The 22,416-nt window shown below is 33.7% G+C and overlaps 1 non-coding gene across 1 annotated transcript; it reads right to left on the reverse strand.

Moving 5' to 3' along the window:
- Positions 1 to 10,276: 10,276 nt before the first annotated feature.
- LOC133082837 (U6 spliceosomal RNA) lies at positions 10,277 to 10,383 on the reverse strand. Its single transcript, XR_009699054.1, has one exon. It is a non-coding gene; the product is annotated as a U6 spliceosomal RNA (small nuclear RNA).
- Positions 10,384 to 22,416: the final 12,033 nt, after the last annotated feature.

Below are 22,416 nucleotides of genomic sequence, written 5' to 3' on the forward strand. Positions count from 1 at the left end.
AGATCAGGAACAAGACAAAGGTGTCCACTCTCACCACTATTATGTAAGCATTTATTTGTTCTCATTTTCTAACCACATGTTTTAGTGGGATTTTGGACACTATAGAGAAGTCATGTAACATAATAAATATACACAAGCTGTATTTTGAAATATACTCCTTTCTCTTATTTTTAAAAGTGATACATTTACATAGTGTTGAAATAAAAAAATTTACCAAGCTTATAATGAGAAATCACAGTCATTTGGCTCAGTCTCTCCCTGCCCTGAAACTCCTTTCTGCAGACTCAAACATTTTCACTTCTTTTACATTATTCTTATATATTCTTTAATATTTTTTCTATTATTTCTTGATTTTGCAATGTGAGGCAACACAAAGCTTTGATATGGGTAGTGTTTAAAAACTCAGACTTAAGTTAGCCAGCATGGGTTTCTATCTAAATCCTTCAGTTTTAGCTACGTGACCTTGGGCAATTTATTTAAACCTTCTGGGCATGAACAGTTTCCAAATTCATAAATTCATAAAATGGTGATGACAAGAGTTCTTACATCACAGAGTAGTAAAAATTCAACTATTTAATGTATCTACCTCGTTTAGAATAGTGAATTATAAGTGTTTAATAAATGGAGCTAATGTTATTATTGTTTTTATTGTTACATAATTATTGCTATTTTTATTGACTTCCTATTATGGAAGACAAGAATTTAGTTTTATACCAACCCGCTCCTCACTCCAAATGTAAACACACACAAACAGATTTATCCATTACAAGTGTCCCTGGTTAGGTAGCTCTACTTCAAGTAGTGTTTCCAGTTTTCTTCTATCTTGTCTCTACCATGTCATCATGTGACTCCAGAAGTTATCATGTTGTTCCTTTTTATACCAGCCAGTTAGAAGGGGAGAAGAACATACATGGGAGTTTTATATACCATATTTGTAAGTGGAAGCATACATCACTTCCACTCATTTTTTTGTGAGAACTAGTTATATATTCATATATGCAATTTTCCAGCCACACTCTCACTATTATGGAAAGTGAACACAAATATTTGGTGGACAGCTATCTGATCTGCCACAAATACTCACTATGTACCTGGTACTGTGAGATTCAGCATGCAATACATTTTCATTAAACATTTAATTTGTTGAAGTAAGCAAAAGATTAACTGTATTTTTATAAAGGAATACATCCCCAAGCACAAAACATATGGACAAGGATTTTCAGAGAAAATGGTCTTCCTCTTCTAATACATTATTAATTATATTGATATGCTGCCCCATTTTGATAATCTAATAAATAATTAATAAAAATTCTCAACATGCTTTGATAAATATTAAAGCATGTTTCTAAATCTTGCAGAATTCAAAAGGAGATGGAAAATAACCATGTGTTAGATAAAAGGAGAAGGTACAGATTTTTAAGTTTTTTCAACATGAGAGCTAACATAGTTTTGTCATTAAAATGTGTCATCTATCCAACTAATTTAGGACATTAGAATACTTCCCTTTAATAACACAAACATATAAACTTGGGAAATAATTTAACCATTAAAAGTGTTGGAATGTAACTATAATCTTAGACTAACAGGAAAAACTCCATTGATTGTGTTTTATACATTTACATGGATCAAATTAAAATATTTTATTTTTAATGTAGGCAATATCAGGTTCATATATGTGAGAAACACCACAGTGAAATAAAGTGCTGACATAAAATAGAAAATGCTAGTGCTTTGAAAATAGATTTTCCTCACTAGATTTAATATATGAAAATTTGGATATGGGTAAATATGTACTGAGAAATATAGTGAAGTATTACAATTCAATACAGAAGTTTCCCTATTGTAATCATCTTAACACTCTGAACTACTACCAAAAATACAGCTTTGATTTACATTTTATAAACATGAATTTAAAATAGAAAAATCATATACACATCCCTTCCTAAGAATATATTTTATATTTTCTGCATATAGCATTGTAGTGAAAATGCATCTTCATTTACATGTATTCTAAAATCAGTCTGAATTTAACATTGCGGTGTTGCTAATTTGCTTCCATTGGGTCTCCCTTTGGGGGTTGAAGTGAACTTTAGCATTTGAGAAGGGAAACTTTGATACACAAGAATACAATTTAGGCTAACTCACAAGAAATGTTTTATGAAGAACCACATGTTTGAAATGTATCTAATATGTCTAGGTTAGGTGGTTTCCCTAAATGGATATCAATTCTTTTTCATTGCATAATTATTAGTTGAGGTCCTATTGTGTATCCAATACTCTTTCAGAAGTCAATGATACAACAGCAAAGAAGACAATTATTGTGTCTTCTGTTGTAGAGTTTACATTTGGGTAGTTTCTACCAGAAAAAAAATTTTCTTTTTCTATGTGCATGAGTATTTCCTAGAATAATAAAAATAACACATGGACCCCAAAATCATAATGCGTGCATAAAGTATTTCCTTCTTTTAATTATATGTATTGGATTGGCTGCTCAAGGACACTTCTAAACGCCTTCATTCTTATATATGAATATAATTTTTTCATTGCATACCTGCTGTGTGCCATGTATTGTGCCAGGTAATTAGCACATTATCTCACTTAAGTCTTGCAAAAAACAGATGAAATAAATAATTGTTCCCATTTTTCAGACAGGAGAAATAAGACTGGAAAGAGATAACGACAAAATTTAATTACCTAACATGTTAAGTGGTCATACTGGGATGCAAATTCAGGTCTGTCTGACTGTACAACCAGAAACCACTCTACTAGCTTGCAAGAAGGCACTGTAATATCATATATTGCCTATAGATTTTATCAATATGCAATTTGATATTGGTGTGTTTCTGGTGTAAATACTGTGGAGTGTTTTAAATATTTCAAAGCGAATCATTTGTTTTTCTCTCACAGAAGTACAGCCATTGCTCATTTAAAAGAAAAATACAAAGAAAAAAGCAGCTATATTTCAAGAATAACAGATATTTTAAAAACCACTATGGTTAGTATCAAAGTAGTTAAGGAAATCACCAGGGACTCTTAATCAGCCTACTCTTAAAGTATTCTGACAAAAGTTAAAGCTTCTCTGGGTTGCCCTTGTACGGGTCCTTTGGGTTGATTAAATTGTCTTCTTGAGACTATCTCACACGGGGTAAAAATTATTCCTCTTGTTTTCCAAACACCACCCCAAATCATGCTTTACTTACCACGGAATGAGACCAAAGCCAATAAATATACTTGCTCAAGATCTTAGACTTCTTTATCATTTAGAAGTAAAGTTGTACTTGAACAAACGAAAACAAAACTCAAGAGGCAAAAGCCAATCTATGATATAACTTTATTATTACCCCAAGGTACATTCTTCCTGAGCCCCCATTAGAACAACACTCAGTAGCATGGTCCACAAGAACTCTTGAGTGTAGTGCAGGGGAGGTAGTGGCTTATAGCCCAAGCAAAATGTCGGAATTACTATCGGTGAACTTGGGAGAAGCTGGAGCTCAGTCTGTATTCGCCACTTTTTTGCCTCTTCAACTCCTTTGTTAGATGCTGAAGCTACTCCAGCCTCACATCTTTTCTCTAGTATGTTCCCATCCAAGAGGTAAAGTTATGAGTATCCACGATAGATTATTTTGAAAGACTTGCCAGAAAGCCACTCAGTTTAAAAACACGTGTCTAGGTTGTGGAGAACTTATGATATTTCCTATTTCTTATCTAGCATAACTTCCTTTTATGCTCTGTAACACAAAGCCAGAAAACCTGGAATCTATTTTCATTAACCTCATGTTTTTGCAATTTGGTCAAAGTTTTGGATTTAGTCCCAACTTATTACAGGTTCTGTACAGCCTGTCTACTTCCTTTCCTAATATGCATTTCTCTGTCTGGAATGCCCATCACCTTTCCAATTCTCTCTCTCCCACAAATCACAGCATTTTATTTTTCTTTTAAGGCCCAGCTAAATGCTGTCTCTTTCATGAAATCCTCCCTTACCCTTCCAACAAGAATAAATCTCTTTTCTCCTAAACTACTGTAGCAATTTATTTTCCATTTTATGGCATTAATCTTGTTCTACCTTGTTATTACTTCTGTACGTTTTTGTTCTCTCTCTTAATTGTAGACATGGATCTTGATGGCAAGATCAAGCCAGATTTATCATTGTATTTCTACTGTGCTTAGCACAGGACTTTGCACTTTTTAACTATTCAAAAATATTGGTTGATATTCTGCATTCCCAGTTTCATTGAGTAAGCTTGTAATTCTCATTTCTCAGCCTACTTAATTCACCACACATACTTGTACAAACTGTTTAGGTTTCCAAGTTATATTTACTGCTTTTACCTACCACTATCACCCTTGGCATTGTCTGCTCTGCACACTTTGCTGCCTAAAATCTCTCACACCTCTGACCCTAAGAGAGATAGGGACTGTCATGTCTTGTGGTGGCCTTTCTCTAACCACAGATAACTTGTCCAAAAACAAGTACCTACTGAAAGTTACAAGGGCTCTTTGCTATAGCAGTGCAGATTGTTTCCCCTTTTCCCTGAGCACAAACCAGATTTATAGGAGCAAGCTCCATTATACTACACATCCGGAAGCCGGGTGTCCCCAGTGGGAATGAAAATATCTGGCCCAATTTTCAAGTACCAATTCATGTTTTTTTTGTTTTTGTTTTTGTTTTTAAAGGCATGCTTTAAATGGTAAAATAAGTAACACTATATTTAATGATCACTGGAACAAAAATACACAGTTTGATCATCACTGAATTTTAAAACTGGAGGAATATTAGAGATCATCACATCCAAAGTCCTCACGTGGAGCCTGAGACCTGAGGCTGTTTAAGTGGCTTGCCTAAGGCTTAGAAGAAAAAATAGATCTCCAGACAAAGCCCGTCTAGTACATTTTCTAACCCACACTTCTGTCATTGTTGAATCAGATTTTCTCTTTGGAAAGATTTTCTATTTTATCTTTATTTATTTAATTCATTTTTTAAAAACCATGGTGTATAAAATAAAGTTCTTAAGGTCAGAAATATTGAAGCTATCTACATAAAGCTCCTAATTTCTTCAAGAGTAACATAAGGACTGTGACTTTTTTTACTTAATATGTTTAATTCCTGCAGAAAAACTGGGGAAATAAATTAAGGTAGTGCCACGTGATCAAGAGATAATTTAACAGAGCATTATTGTATAAATCACAACCTGAACATGGATCATTAGGTCCAACCCCAATGGTAGGTAACACAGAATATATGTTGAACTGCTATTTGTCTAGTGAAAATAAAATGATTTGCTGTAGCTGCTCTATAAAGATTCTATAAATAATTATTTGCTTCCAGCTCTTTGAAGGTAAAATTATCTCAAAATTTAAGATGGTCTCTCAAAGGTTCACAAAGTAGGAAAGGGAATCTGTGGAGATTATGCATCACTGGAATGCATTTTACTTTAGAGAAACAAGGTAAAACTGGTAAAGTATATTAATAGCACTTTTTCAAACACTTTTCATTTGTCATTAATTTTTATCATAAGGAAAAAACTAGATGAAAATTATTGAACATACTTAAAAGGAATCCCAATATAAGAGACCAAAGAAGGGATACATGATTCTTTTTCCTGAAAAGGAGTTTAGCATTTTGTCTTGCAAGTCAAGAAAATATGCCCAAATTCCACATGCTTGAGGAAATAGTGTATCTTGTATCTTGTCATTACTTAACAGAGACACAAAAACCTTAATGTGTTTATATTTGTAAAAGACTTTGGGTATCTCGTTTGAAATACGTTGGAAACAGAAAGTATAATATCTTGTTAGGAATAATTTGAAATAATTCCATTTAACACAACTGATATAACAAGCTAATCATTCTGAGAGCAGATCTATTTAATGTTTCAAAATGCATACTTTTCCTGTCTTTTCTGTTTCGTTCCTAGGCAGCACTCCACTTATCTTAATTTAACAGTGAATATTGTTGTCACTACAGTTTTGCCTGTTTCTCACTTAGAGAGGACATAAGATCGCCATCAGAAAATAAAAAGTAGTTCTTTCTATTCTACGAAGTTTAAGATGTTGGACTTATTTTATACTATTCACAATAGTTATAGACAAATTTCTTCAACAGTAACTGTTACGATTTATATTTTCTTTATTATAAAATGAGGTAATAATATTTTTGCAATGCCAAGCCTTAAAAAAGCAGCAGTCTAATTTATTGATTCCTTATCTAGTTCTTAATTTTTGGGTGCAAAGTATCATGCTGCTTCCGTGCATTTATGCAAATAGAGAATGTATAAGTTTTTACATATCATGGTGTAAGATATACACTTAGTCACACATTCACTTTATTAATATATGACAAGAATAAAGACCTTTGCTTATTCACTCTCCTCCCTCTCTCTTTCTCTCTCTCCCTCTTTCTCTCCAACACTCCCTTTTTCTCTTTCTCTTTCTCTCTCTTACACATACACACATGAACACATATAACAACTTCGATTTCTATTTGACTAGTTTAATGGAAATATTCTTCTGGAGAGAATGTGCAGTAGACTATGACTGGACAGTCTCATTTCAACAATAAATTAGAGAACAGTTTTTAATTGTAGTCTTAATTGTTTTTAAAAATTCACATATAACAAGTTAGTTGAGACAATGATTTCAGATCAACTTCTTAAGTTTCAGTTCATTGCAGTGGAACATCGTTAAAATAGTATGAATATGTTTATTAACAATAGTTTGTCTAGTCATGTGTTAAGGACATACTGAATAGTATATCCTGAGCTAGTGTGAGAATCTATTATGCAGGTTTTTCCAGATTATAATGAAAAAACTTAATATTTAAATTACGGTAATGAAAGGGTTTCCATACTACGTAATTAAAGTAATAGCTTCAACATATCTAGTATAAACTCTTCCTATTCCATAAAAGGTATTATGCTAAACAAATAACTATTTTTTTTTAAACAACTATATTTTTGTTTCAAGTTTTTTATTGGTGATAAAGGCTGAGACTTTTTAAAAATATTTTTTTTGCAAAAATGTTTTCTTACTAATTATTATACATCTTTTGGAATTCCCTGTTATTTTTGTCACATAAAGATAAATTTAGTAATTTGTGAGAAGAAAAGAAAGAAAAGTTCTGTCATTGCTTAAACCAGTACTTTTTTCCTAAAAAATGCATTTACTTTTGTGGTCTCAACAGGGAGGCATGTTTTGCATGCAAATAGCAGGTGGTTATGGAGAGTTACTTTGACAGCTAATGTCTTGTGCTGCCTCAACATCTGTGGACTAAAAGAGGTTCTCTGTAGTATGTGATGCTGCTGAGAAAATGTAACCAATTTAAGTGGAGTTTTTCAACTAAGTTCCAAGCTTACTTTGAGGGACCATAGGGAGGGGTAGAATGAAAGAATAATTAAAAATAAAGTACGTTCTAGTTTTGGTGACAATTGACATAAAAGATCTTGAAAAGGCAAATAAGACAACACTAATTTTGAAGACAGAGTAGTTCTCAGCCAGCTTAGCTGGAAATTGTACTCTTATTAAAAAGGAATAAGATTGATTTGCCTGAAAAGGGGGAACTGTATAATCAATAAAATAAAAGTGAAAATACCCTACAAGGGTACAATTTAAGTAATGGCATTTAAATGTTTTTTTTTTATAAAATTATTCACAGAATAAAAAAATCTCTGTATACTCCTGTAATTCTCACCTGGAAACATATTTTATGTGTTACATGACACAAAGTTGCATGAATTAAAAATAAAAGGATATTAAATAATTGGAATACTTGATATTTACATTGTGAGGGCTTCACACATATTTATTGAGTAGATAATTTTTCAGGTGTTTTCCATTATATGTATCCAAACAAATTATTTCATATGTCACTTTCATCTGGGTATTCCAATAACATAAGCCTACTGATCAATGTCCATGCCCTTAGAAAGCAGTATTATACTGTGAATAAAGTGTCTATAAACTCCCTAAAATTTTTTGTTCTCTTTTTTCTCTCAATTATGACTTATCATTAAAGTATTTTTTTAAATTTCTATTCCTACTTCCTCCCTTTTTTGCTGATTTTTTCTTTGTGTTTCTCCTTCCTCTGTTTCTGTAACCCGTTCCAGTGTATTATATCACCTCTCACACTGTATTTTAATTTTTTAATTTTATTGTTTGTATTGTTACCAAATTGTTGCCTGAGGATAGGGTCTGCGGCTTGTTCACTCACATCTCCATTACTTGGAACATAGATGAATGAGCTGATCAATGAAATTTTCACTTCTGAAAAAGCAGATGGAAAATATGAAGATATTTCTTTATATTAAAATGCACAAACACTATGATATCATTAATAACGTTAATATATATTTTAAAAATAAAGTATAGGGTTAATGAGATTAGTGTTTCTTGAAACTCTTACATGTGCTAAGACATTTTTGGTATAATCATCCATTTAATATTCACACATACACACACACAGATTTCTTGTGCAATGTGTCTTATTTTAAAGATATGGACATTGAGGATTAGAGAGTTCAAATAATTTTCCCAGTCATCTAGCTACTGAATAATAGATCTAGGACTGAAACCCATGTTTGCCAGACTTCAAAGCCTCATGCTCTTTCTGTAGTGCAATGCTCACTTTGCTAAGAGAGCATTTCTCAATCTTGCCAGATTTTAGAAATCATTAAAAACACTGATTCTTAAAGTTGCAAGTATTGTAAGATTTTTCAGTCTCTACTGTTAAAGTTAAATCTTTCCTGAATGCCTTCCCTTTCCTTCTTTCTATGGTTAGAACCAGGATAATAATTTCATCAATGTCTGAGTCAATCAACAAGTTCTTCTTGCTGTTTGATTATACCTCGTATAATATCTTAGGACTTCAATTAAAACTCTTCTATATCCTTTTCTCATATGATATTCTAGCAGAGAATATTTATCTTTTGATGACCTTTTTGAACACTGCTCTGTGGGCAAATATGCCAATTCTGATTCTAAAAACACAGTGATTCTTCAATAATTTAGATTTGTTACAAATTATGCTATTGAAATATAAAAGGCTTACAAGTCTTATCATTTAGGAAAGATAAGTTACAAAATTATCAAAACTAAATACAGGTCACAGAACTAAAATTAAATCCCTGTTATTTAAAATTATTTTTAGAAACATTTTTTCCTAAGAATATGTAGACTCAATCTCCATGCAATTTTTAATATCCATTAATTTAAAAGAAAAGAGGAATGTTTCACATAAAGTGAGTTTTTAAATTATCTAGTGTGAAAACACCAATGCAAATATAGATTGTAAGAGTCCTACTTACCAAGTAAATCTAAGAACAATAAAAAGCTGTCCATAGGACTGATCCTTCTTTGACTCCAGAAATAGGAATTGGATATGGAACAAACTCTACAACCTTGATATAGATTTATATATTTTAATAATGCTACCAATATGGTACTAAATACGAGAAGCCTTATAACACTTTTATTTTATTTTATTTTTAACGTCTTTATTGGAGTATAATTACTTTACAATGCTGTGTTAGTGTTTGCTTTATAACAAAGTGAATCAGCTATGCATATACATATATTCCTATATCTCCTCCCTCTTGCGTCTCCCTCCCACCCTCCCTATCCCACCCCTCCAGGTGGTCACAAAGCACCGAGTTGATCTCCCTGTGCTATGTGGCTGCTTCCCACTAGCTATCTATTTTACATTTGGTAGTGTATATATGTCCATGTCACTCTCGCACTTTGTCCCAGCTTACCCTTCCCACTCCCCGTGTCCTCAAGTCCATTCTCTACGTCTGCGTCTTTATTCCTGTCCTGCCCCTAGGTTCTTCAGAACCATTTTTTTAAAAATTCCATATATATGTGTTAGCATACGGTATTTGTTTTTCTCTTTCTGACTTACTTCACTCTGCACCTAGACAGAATCTAGGTCCAACCACCTCACTACAAATAACTCAGTTTCATTTCTTTTTATGTCTAAGTAATATTCCATTGTATATATGTGCCACATCTTCTTTATCCATTCATCTGTTGATGGACACTTAGGTTGCTTCCATGTCCTGGCTATTGTAAATAGAGCTGAAATGAACATTGTGGTACATGACTCTTTTTGAATTATGGTTTTATCAGGGTATATGCCCAGTAGTGAGATTGCTGGGCCATATGCTAGTTCTATTTTTAGTTTTTTAAGGAACCTCCATACTGTTCTCCATAGTGGCTGTATCAATTTACATACCCACCAACAATGCAAGAGGGTTCCCTTTTCTCCACACCCTCTCCAGCGTTTAAAAATATGGAATGCTTCACGAATTTACATGTCATCCTTGCACAGGGGTCATGCTAATCTTCTCTGTATCATTCCAATTTTAGTATATGTGCTGCCGAAGCAAGCACTGATTTTAAATAGAATGAAGTAAAGCTTATTTCTGCCTCCTTTTATTTATACGTAGGTAACTTGATGAGTTTTTTGGATGAATTGGATGCATGACATGTAGAAAAGAAGAAATAAAACCTCTTGTATTTTATAAGGTATTTTAAGAAACCTTATTGGTAGAGCAGTGATCGGGATTATAGCTATCCATTTTTAGGGGCTAGGAGTGGGGAAATTTATTGCTCATCTGTCTCTATATTTCCATAAAGCTTAGCAGATGTCCCTGGGATAGGAGTTAATTATTGGAGTTAAACACTCTTTCTTCAACTTTTACAGTTTCAGTGAAAGAAAGATACCTTTGAATAATGACGCTGTACTCTTTGTAAATTCAGAGGTAGAGATAGAATCAATTATGTTTTACAAGAACCTTTTTATATGGTTCCACATGATAAATGCCTCACTGAATTTATGTAGTGAATGCATAATCATTTACTGCAACATAAAATCTATATAAACAATACATTTTCCTTTTTACATTGATTTCTATTTGTGTCAAAACTAAAATCAGTTCCAATCTACAGAAATAACCAAACCACATGCTTTCTAACAAAAAGGATGAAGGAACCAAACATCACGGGTCCTAAATGTATGAAGCAAGCATTGACAGAATTGAAGGAAGAAATAGAGAGCTCTACAACAATAAGAGACTTCAATACTCCACTTTGTTTTTTAAAAGTTTTTAAAAAACAGCTATATTAAGGTATTATTGACAAATAAAAATTGAGTGTATGTAAGGAGTAAAAGGTGATATTTTAAAATATGTATACATTGTGAAAAGATTACCACAATTAAGCTAATTAACATATCCATCACCTCATATGTTTACTATATATATATCTTTTTGTGTGGTGAGAACTTTTGAGATCTATTCTCTTAGCAAATTTCAAGTATTCAACGTTATTATAAACTATAGTCACTATAATGTATATTATATCTCCAGAACTTATTCATCTTATAACTGAAAGTTTGCACCCTTTGATCAATAGCTTCTTTTTTCCCCCACTCCTCAACATTTGGTAACCACAATTCTACTATCTGTTACTATGAGTTTGACTTTTTTTTTTTTTTTGATTCCACTTATAAATGAGATTCATGAGATATTTGTATTTCTGTTTCTGGCTTATCACTTAGCATACTGTCCACCAGGTTCTTCCATGTTGTCACAAATGGCAGAATTTCCTTCTTTATAAAGGCTGAGAAGTATACCAGTTTGTGTGTGTGTGTGTGTGTGTGTGTGTGAGTGTATGTGCATGTATCATATTTTCTTTAGCCATTCATCTGTCAATGGGCACTTAGGCTGTTTCCATATCTTGACTACTGTGAACAATACTGCAATGAGTGCAAGTAGTTCAGATATCTCTTTGAGACATAGATTTTATTTCCTTTGAATATACAACCAGAAGTGGGAATTACTAGACCATATTATATTTCCAGTTTTAATTTTTTAAGGAATCTCCTATTGTTTTCCATAATGCCTGTACAATTTACATTCCCACCAACAGTGTACAATGGTTCTCTTTTCTCCACATTATTTCCAACAATAGTTATCTTTTGACATTTTATAATAGCTAACCTAACAGATGTGAAGTGACAAACTCATTGTGGTTTTGATTTGCATTTCCTTAATGATTAGTGATCTTGACCATCTTTTCATGCACATGCTGGCCATTTGTATGTCTTCTTTGGAAAAATGTTGATTCAGTTCTTCTCTCCAACTTTTAACTGAATTGTATGTGTTTTTTTTGCCAATGAGTGGTGTGAGTTACTTGTCAAATTTTAATATTCATCCTTTATCAGATATATGATTTGCAAATATTTACTTCTATCCATAGTTGTCTTTTCATTTTTTTTGTTTCCTTTGCTATCCAGAGCTTTTTTGGATTGGTGTAGTCCTACTAGTTTATTTTATCTTTTATTGCCTGTGTTTTGCTGTCAAATCAAGAGAAAAAAAAATAACATTGCAAAAATCAATGTCAAAGAGCTTTTCCTCTGTTTCCTTCTAGGAGTTTCATGGTTTCATGTATTATGTTTAAGTCTTTAATCCATTTTTGAGTTGATTATTGTGCATGATGTAAGATAAAGGTCCAGATTCACTCTTTTGCATGTGGATATCCAGTTTTCCCAATGCAATTTATTAAAGAGCCTACCTTTTCTCCCTTGTGAATTATTGACACCCTTGTTGAAAATTAATTGACCATATATATGTGGGATTCTTTCTGGGATCCTTATTCCATTCCATTGATCTATGTGTTTGTTTTTATGCCAGTACCATAATGTTTGGATTACTCTAGCTTTGTAATACAATTTGAAATCATGAAGTGTGATGCTTCCAGCTTTGCTCTTGCCCAAAGTTGCTTTAGCTATTCGAGGTCTTCTGTGGTCCCATATGAATTTTAAGTTTTTTTTTCTATTTCTGTGAAAAATGCCATTGAAATTTGACAGGGACTGTATTGAATCTGTAGATCACTTTTGGTAGAGTTGATATTTTAAAAATAATAATTCACCCAACCCATGAACATGGTATATCTTTCCATTTATTTGTGTCTCCTTCAATTTCTTTCATCAATATTTTATAGTTTTCAGTGTACAGATCTTTCATCTCCTTTGTCAAGCTTGTTCTTGTTTTATTCTTTTTTTTAACAATTTTATTGGAGTATAATTGCCTTACAATGGTGTGTTAGTTTCTGCTTTACAACAAAGTGAATCAGCCATACACATACATATATCACCATATCTCCTCCCTCTCGTGTCTGCCTCCCTCCCACCCTCCCTATCCCACCCCTATAGCTGGTCACAAAGCACGGAGCTGATCTCCCTGTGCTATGCGACTGCTTCCCACTAGTTATCTATTTTACATTTGGTAGTGTATATATGTCCATATATACACTACCACTCTCTCACTTTGTCCTAGCTTACCCTTCCCCCTCTCTGTGTCCTCAAGTCCATTCTCTAGTAGGTCTGCATCTTTATTCCTGTCTTGCCCCTAGGTTGTTCATGACCATTTTTATTTTTATTTTTATTTTTTTTTAGATTCCATATATATGTGTTAGCATACGGTATTTGTTTTTCTCTTTCTGACTTACTTCACTCTGTATGACAGACTCTAGGTCCATCCACCTCACTACAATACACTGTTGGTGGGAATGTAAATTGATACAGCCACTATGGAGAACAGTATGGAGGTTCCTTAAAAAAACTAAAAATAGAACTACCATACGACCCAGCAATTCCACTACTGAGCATATACCCTGAGAAAACCATAATTCAAAAAGAGTCATGTACCACAATGTTCATTGCAGCTCTATCTACAATAGCCAGGACATGGAAGGAACCTAAGTGTCCATCGACAAATGAATGGATAAAGAAGATGTGGTACATATATACAATGGAATATTACTCAGCCATAAAAAGAATTGAGTTATTTGTTTTATTCTTTTTGATGGTATTGTAAATGGGATTGTTTTCTTATTTACTTTTTCAGATAGTTTATTGTTAGTTTATAGAAATGGAAATAATAGTGTAAATTGATTTTGTATCCTGTAACTTTATTGAATTCATTTACTAGTTTTAACAGTTTTTAATGGAAGGTTTTCTATATGTAAATTTATGTCATTTGGAAATAAAGATGATTTTGCTTCTTCTTTTCCAATTTGGATACCTTTCATGCATTTTTCCTGACTAGATGATTTTTAGGGCTACCAGTACTATGTTGAATAGAAGTAGAGTGGGTACGCTTGTTTTGTTTCTTAGAGGAAAATATTTCAGTTTTTCTCTATTGAGTATGATGTTAGCTGTGGGTTTGATATAGACTGCATTTATTATGTTGAAGTACATTTCTTCTTTATCCACTGTTGACAGATTTTAACATGAATGAATGTTGAATTTTGTCAAAAAACCTTTTTAGGATCTATTGAGAGGACCATATAATTTTTATACTCTATTTTGTTAACATGGTGTATCACATTTATTGATTTTGCATATTGAACAATTCTTGCATCTCAAGGATGTATCCACTTGATCATGGCATATGATCCTTTTAATGTGCTATTGAATTTGGTTTTCTAATGTTTTGTTGAGGAATTTTGCATCTATGTTTATAAGGGATATTGACTTGTAAATTTCTTTTCATGTAGTGTTATTGTCTGGCTTTGGTATCAGAGAAATGCTGCCCTCATAAAATGATTTTGTCAGAGTTTGAGAAGAATTGATGTTAGATCTTCTTTAAATGTTTTGGTAGTCTCTTAGGATTCTTTGTAGTCCTGTGGGATCAGTTATAATGCCCTCTCTTTTATTTCTGATTTTATTTATTTGAGTTCTCTCTTTTTTTTCTTAATATAGTTAAAGATTTGTCAATTGGGTTTATCTTTTTTAAAAAAAAGCCATCTTTATTCCTTTCACATTTTCTATTAATTTCCTAGTCTATATTTCATTTTATTTCTGCTCTAATCTTTATTATTTCCTTTCCTCTACTAACATTGAGCCTAATTTGTTTTTCTTCTTCAAGTTTGTTGAGGATTATAGTTGGATTGTTTAATTTAAATATTTATTATTTTCTTAATGTAGGCATTTATAAATATAATTTTCCCTCTTAGAACTGCATCTCATAAGTTTTCCTCTCTTGTGCTTACATTTTTTTGCCTCAAGAATTTTTCTTTGTTTTAATTTTTGCTAACCCTTTTAAAGTATAATTTACAATGTTGTGTTAGTTTCAGGTGTACAGCAAAGTAGTGATTCAGATATATATATATATCTTTTTCATATTATTTTCCATTATAGGTTATTACAAGATAGTAAATATAGTTCCCTGTGCTATACAGTAGGTGCTTTTTGCCCACCTATTTTACATGTAGTAGTGTGCATATGTTAATCCCAAACTCCCAATTTATCTCTCCCTTGCCACTATCCCCTTTGGTAACCATGAGTTTGTTTTCTATGACTCTGAGTCTATTTCTGTTCTGTAAATAACTTCATTTGCATCATTTTTTTAGATTCCACATACAAATGATATCATATGATATTTGTGTGACTTACTTCACTTAATATGATAATCTCTAAGTCCATCCAAGTTGCTGCAAATGGCATTATTTCATTCTCTTTTATGACTGAGTAATAATCCATTGTAAATATATATACCACATCTTCTTTATCAATAGATCTGTTAATGGACATTTAGGTTGCTTCCATGGCTATTGTAAACAGTGGTACTATGAAAATTGGGGTGTGTGTATTTTTTTGAATTAGAGTTTTCTCCTGATATATGACCAGGAGTGGGACTGCAGGATCGTATACTAACTCTATTCTTAGTTTTTTAAGAAACCTCCATATTGTTCTCCACAGTGGCTGCACCAATTTAGCAACAGTGTAGGAGGGCTCCTTACTCTCCACACCCTCCCCAGTATTTATTATTTGTAGAATTTTTAGGGATGGCCATTCTGACTGGTGTGAAGTGATATCTCATGGTAATTTTGATTTGCAGTTCTCTAATAATTAGCAATATTGAGCATCTTTTTAAGTGTCTGTTGGCCATTTGTATGTATTCTTTGGAGAAATGTTTATTTAGATTTTCTGGCCATTTTTTGATTGGGTCATTTGATTTGTTTGATATTAAGCCATATGAGCAGTTTGTATATTTTAGAAATTAATCCCTTGTCAGTAGCATCATTTGCAAATATTTTCTCACAGTCAGTAGGTTGTCTTTTCATTTTATTTATGGTTTCCTCTGCTGTGCAAAAGCTTTTAGATCTAATTATGTCCCATTTGTTATTTTTGTTTTTATTTCCATTACTCTAGGAGACAGATTCAAAAAAATATTTATGCAATTTATGTCAAAGAGTGTTCTGCTTATATTTTCCTCTAGGAGTTTTATAGTATCTGGTCTTACTTTGAGGTCTTTAATCCATTTGACTTTATTTTTGTATGTGGTTTTGGGGAATGTTCTAATTTCATTCTTTCACATGTAGCAGTCCAGTATTCCCAGGACCACTTACTGAAGAGACTGTGTTTTCTTCACGGTATATTCTTGCCTCCTTTGTCATAGATTAATTTACTATAAATGTGTGGGTTTATTTCTGGGGTTTCTATCTTGTTCTGTTGACCTATATGTCTGTTATTGTGCAACTGCCATAATGTTTTGATTAATGTAGCTTTGAAGTATAGTCTGAAGTCAGGGAGTCTGATTCCTCCAGCTCTGTTCTTCTTCCTCAAGATTATTTTGGCTATTCAGGGTCTTTTGTGTTTCCATACAAATTTTAGAATTTTTTGTTCTAGTTTTGTGAAAAATGCCATTGGTAATTTGATAGGGATTGCATTGAATCTGTAGATTGCCTTGGGTAGTATGTTCATTTTATTAATATTGATTCTTCCAATACAAGAACATGGTATATCTTTACATCTGTTTGTGTTGTCTTCAATTTCTTTCACCAGCATCTTATAATTTTCAGAGTACATGTCTTTTGCCTCCTTAGGTAGGTTTATTCCTAGGTATTTCATTCTTTTTGATGTGATGGTAAATGGAATTGTTTTCTTAATTTCTTTTTCTGATATTTCATTGGTAGTGTATAGAAATGTAGCAGATTTCTGTATATTAATTTTGTATCCTGCAACTTTAACAAATTCATTGATGAGTTCTAGTAGTTTCCTGGTAGCAACTTTAGGATTTCCTATCTGTAGCATCATGCCATCTGCAAACAGTACCAGTTTTACTTCTTCTTTTCAAATTTGGATTCCTTTTATTTCATTTTCTTCTCTGATTGCTATGGCTGGGACTTCCAAAACTACGTTGAATAAAAGTGGTGAGAGTGGGCGTCCTTGTCTTGTTCCTGATCTTAGAGGAAATTCTTTCAGCTTTTCACCGTTGAGTATGATGTTAGCTGTGCCTTTATTACGTTGAGGTATGTTCCCTCTATACCCATTTTCTGAAGAGTTTTTATCATAAATATTGGAGCAGAAATAAATGAAGTAGAGATGAAGAAAACAACAGAAAAAAAAAATCAATGAAACTAAAAGCTGGTTCTTTGAAAAGATAAATTAAATTAATAAACCTTTAGCCAGATTCATCAAGAAAAAAAAAAGGGTGAGGGCCCAGGTCAGTAAAATTATAAATAAAAAAGGAGAAGTTACAATTGACACCACAGATATACAAAGTGCCATAAGGAACTACTATGAGAAATCATATGGCAGTAAAATGGACAACCTGGAAGAAATGGGTGAACTCTTAGAAAGTTACAATCTCCCAAGACTGAACCAGGAATAAATAGAAAATTTGAATAGACCAATAACCAGTACTGAAACTGGATCAGTAATTTAAAAATTCTCAACAAACAAAAGTCCAAGACCAGATGGCTTCTCAGGTGATTTCTGTCAAGCATTTAGAGAAGAGTAAACACCTATCCTTCTGAAAATATTACCAAAAATTGCCGAGGAAGGAACACTGCCAAACTTATTCTGAGTCTACCACCACCCTGATACCAAAACCAGACAAAGATATCACAAAAAAGAAAATTATAGGCCAATATCACTGATGAACATAGATGCAAAAATCTTCAACAATACTAGCAAATCGAATCCAACAATACATTAAAAAGATCATACACTACAGTCAAATGAGATTTATTCCAGGGATTTTCCAATATCCACACATCAATCAATGTCATACACCACATTAACAAATTGAGAAATAACCATATGATCATCTCAATAGATGCAGAAAAAGCTTTTGGCAAAATTCAACATTCATTTATGATAAAAACTCTTCAAGATGTTTTTTTGAATTCCCTTTTTGTTTCTTCTTTGACCCATTGGTTGTTCAGAAGCATGTTCTTTGAGCTCCATGTATTTATGAATCTTCTATTTTTCTCCTGTTATTGATTTCTAGTTACATACCATTGTAGTTGGAATAGATGCTTGAGATAATTTCAATCTTCTTAAATTTGCTAAGACTTTTTTGTGAACTGTCATATGATCTGTTCTGGAGAATATTCTATGTTCACTGAAAAAATTGTGTTTTCTTATGCTACTGGGTGGAATCTTCTGTATATGTCTGTTAGGTCCATTAGGTCTATGGAATAGTTCAAGTCCAATGTTTTCTTTTTTATTTTATTCTGGATGATCTATCAATTGTTGAAAGTGGGGTATTGTAGTCCCATATATTATTGTATTGCTCTCTATTTCTCCCTTCAGATATATTAATACTGCTTTATATATTTAGGTGCTCTGATTTGGGGTTCATGTATATTTACAGTTATTATTTATTTTTGATAAATTGACCATTTTATTATCATGTAATAACATTCTATGTGTCCTGCTATAGCTTTGACTTAAAGTCTAGTTTGTCTGATATAAGTATACCTACCCAGTTCCCTTTTGGTTTCCAGTTGCATGGAACATCTTTTTCTATCCCTTCACTTTCATTCTTTCTGTGTCGTTAAAGCTGAAGTGAGTCTTTTGTAGACAGCATATAGTTGTTGTTGTTTTTTAAAATATATTCAGCCATTCTGTGTTTTGACTGGAGAATTGAATTATTGATGCATTTATTGCTATAATTTGTTTATGGTTACCATGAGGCTTAAATAAAACATCTTATGGTTATAACAGTCTATTTTTATCTGATAACCACTTAATTTTGGTTGCATAATGTCTCGACAGTTTTAATCCCCCCACCCACATTTCATGTTTTTGATGTTACAATTTACATTTTCTGATTGTATATCCATTAACAAATTATTATAGTTATAGGTTTCTTAAGATACTTTTCTCTTTTATATTTTTACTTGAGTTATAAGTGATTTACATACTATTACAATATTGGAGTAGTCTGAATTTGACCATATATTTACATTTATGAGTGAGTTTTTTTATTTTCATATATTTTCATGTTACTAATTAGCATCTTTTCATTTCAACTTGAGCTCCCTTTAACATTTCTTGTAAGGCAGGTCTAATGGTGATGAACTTCTTCAGCTTTTGTTTGTTTGGAAATGTTTCTATTTCTCCTTCAATTCTGAAAGACAGATTTACTGGAATATATAAAATATTTCTGTTGTGCAGTTCTTTTCATTTCACACTTTGAATGTATTATTCCACTCTCTCCTAGCCTACAAAGTTTCTGCTGAAAAATCTATGGCTAGCCTTATGGCAGGTGGTAGGGAGGTTGTCCCTTGCATGTGACAACTCTTTTCTCTTGCTGCCTTTAAAATCATTTTTTGCTTTTGATTTTTGACAGTTTGATTATAATGTCTTGGTGAAGTTTTCTTTGGGTTGGACCTCACTGAGGACCTTTGAGTTTCATATACCTGGATATTCAAGTCTCTTCACATATTCAGGAAGTTTTGAACCATTTTTTCTTTAAATAAACTTTCTGTTTCCTTTCTCTCACTCTTCTCCTTCTTGGACTCCTATAATGCAATTGTAGGCTTTCTTTATGGCTTCTTATAAATTCTATAGGCTTTTTTCATTCCAATTCATTCTTTTTACCTTTTTTATTCCTTGGATAATTTCAAATGACCTATCTTCAAGTTTTCTTATTCCTTCTTTTGATTCATCAAGTCTGCTGTTGAAGCTCTTTCTGCATTTGTAATTCAATCATTGTTTTCTTCAGCTTTAAAATTTCTATTTGGTTCTTTTGAATGTTTTCTATCTCCATATTGAACTTGTCATTTTCTTCTTTTAATATTTTCCTGGTTTCATCAAAGTGTTTTTCTGTGTTTTCCTGGACTCACTGAGCTTCTTTAGAACCATTATTTTGAATTATTTTTCACTAATTAGTGGATCTCCATTTCTTTGAGGTTGATTACTGGAAGTTTATTGTGTTTCTTTGGTGATGTCATGTTTCTTTGAAGCTTCATGATTCCTGTAAGCTTGCATAGGTGTCTCCACATTTAAAGAAGCCATTTCCTCTTCCAGATTTATAGACTGGCTTTAGTAAGGACAGATTCTCACTTATTTGTAGCGATAAATATTAGCATGCTGTGGCCCTGGGTCTAGTGGCACAGGTTATCAAGTGCAGTTTGTGTAGTGGCTCTGGATCTGGGAGTCATAGTTTCTTGTGGGCTTAAGTAGTTAGGGTCTGCATGACTACATAATGTAGGGGATCTGCAATTGCAACAGCTGTTGAAGTCTTCAGCAGTGCTTCCAGGTCCAGTGCAAGGAACCAGTACAATTTGCAGTCATAGCTGGGACCAGCAGTGTGCACTTGAATAGCTGTGAGGGCCAGCTGTAGGCACATGTGTGGCCACAGGGGCTGGCTGCAGTCACACTCATAGTGGTGAGAACCAGGGTCAGCATCAGGGGTCAGAGACAACTGCAGGTGCATATGCAGCTACTGGAATTGGAACTGGCAACATGCACTCACACAGCTGTAGGGATGTGCACAAGGCAGTGCAGGCCAGTGACCTGGGTCATGACAGCTGTGGGTACATGTGCAACTATGGAGGCTGGGGCTGGCAGTGTGCACACCATAGCTTCAGGGGTCAGCTGTGGTTGTATGTTTGGCAGCGGAGTCTGGCAATGGAAGTTGCAGCTGGCTGCATGCATGAGCTCATCTGCGGGTGCTGGATCAGAGGCATGCACATGTGTGGCCACAAGGATTAGCTTTGTGCTTGCACACTGCAGTGGAAGACAGCCTTATGTGTGCAGAGCTGCAAAGGTCAGGGCTGGTGGCATGTACATGTGTAGCTATGGGGGATGGGGTCAGTAGCGTGTATGAACATAGCTGCAAGGGCCTAGGCCAGGTGTAAGCATGTAAGTGATAGCCATAGTGGGTCCTGGGGCTGGACAGTCTGTGGCAGTGCTAGCCAGGGTGGCTCTGGAGGGTTTGGGGGCAGTGAGACACTTGAGAGGGTGACGTTTGTAAAGACAAAAACCTGTGGGGCCCTCAGTGGAAAAAGCTGCAGTGTGTCCATGGTGGCTGTACTGGCTGTTGTTTTCCTCAGTGGTGAATGTTGTTGGGGTCCTGTGAAGAACAGGACACTGGGGTCTGTAATGGAAAACCCTGTGGGATCCATAGTGGTGAATGCTGTTGGGGGAATGTCCACAGTGGAAAAGGCTGCTGTGGTCTGCTGCAGAGCAGGACACTTGGGAACTATGTTTATTCTTACTGTGTGTCTGACACTGACTTTCTTTGTTCCTAACTATCTCCAGATGTCTCAGCTCTGCAGGTATCCCCAGAGACCTGGGTGGGGTAAAACTGAAGTGGATTCCTCCATGCAGTGCCCTGAAAGGCTGAAGAAGCTGGTCACTCACCCTGATCTGCCTTTCCCTGCAAGGAGAACTGTCAGACCAGGAAATGTCCTCTTGGTGCTGAACAGTGTCAGTGTGTGTGTGTGTCGGGGGGTGATGTAAGGAAAAACAAAACTAATCTCAGTATAATTTTTCTATGGTTATTCTCAGGTTTTTTGCTCCACAGTGTGGCTGCAGTTTCTTAAGTGGACTCCTGACATCTCTAAGACCTATTTTCCTCTGTGAATAGATGTATAATTATTGTTTTATTGGACGTGATGAAGGTTGGTATCTCCTTATCTGCTATCTTGCTGGCATCCTGTCCCCACTTTCAATAATGAATAGAAAAACCAGACAGAAGATCAATAAAGAAATACAGGAATTCAATAACACTATAGACCAACTGAACCTCAAAGACATAAAAAGACTCCACACAGCAATGGCAGAATACTTATTTTATTCACTTGCACATGGAACAGGCTCTGGAATACATATATTAATTTATGAAAAAGTCTTGATAAATTGAAAAGAACTGGAATAATAGAAAGTATCTTTTTTAATCAAGGTGAAATGAAAATAGAAATCAGTAGCAGAAGAAAAACTGGAATATTCACAAATATGTAAAAATAAACAACAAACTTAATGAGTCAAAGAGTTAAACACAAGAAAAAAGTTTTTTAAAACTTGAGCCAAATGAAAAAGAAAACACAATATACCAAAACATATGGGATGCAGCAAAAACAGTGTTGAGAGTAATGTATAGCAGTAAATGCTTATATTAA

The sequence above is a fragment of the Eubalaena glacialis genome, chromosome X, assembly GCF_028564815.1.
Source record: "Eubalaena glacialis isolate mEubGla1 chromosome X, mEubGla1.1.hap2.+ XY, whole genome shotgun sequence".
Lineage (NCBI taxonomy): Eukaryota > Metazoa > Chordata > Mammalia > Artiodactyla > Balaenidae > Eubalaena > Eubalaena glacialis.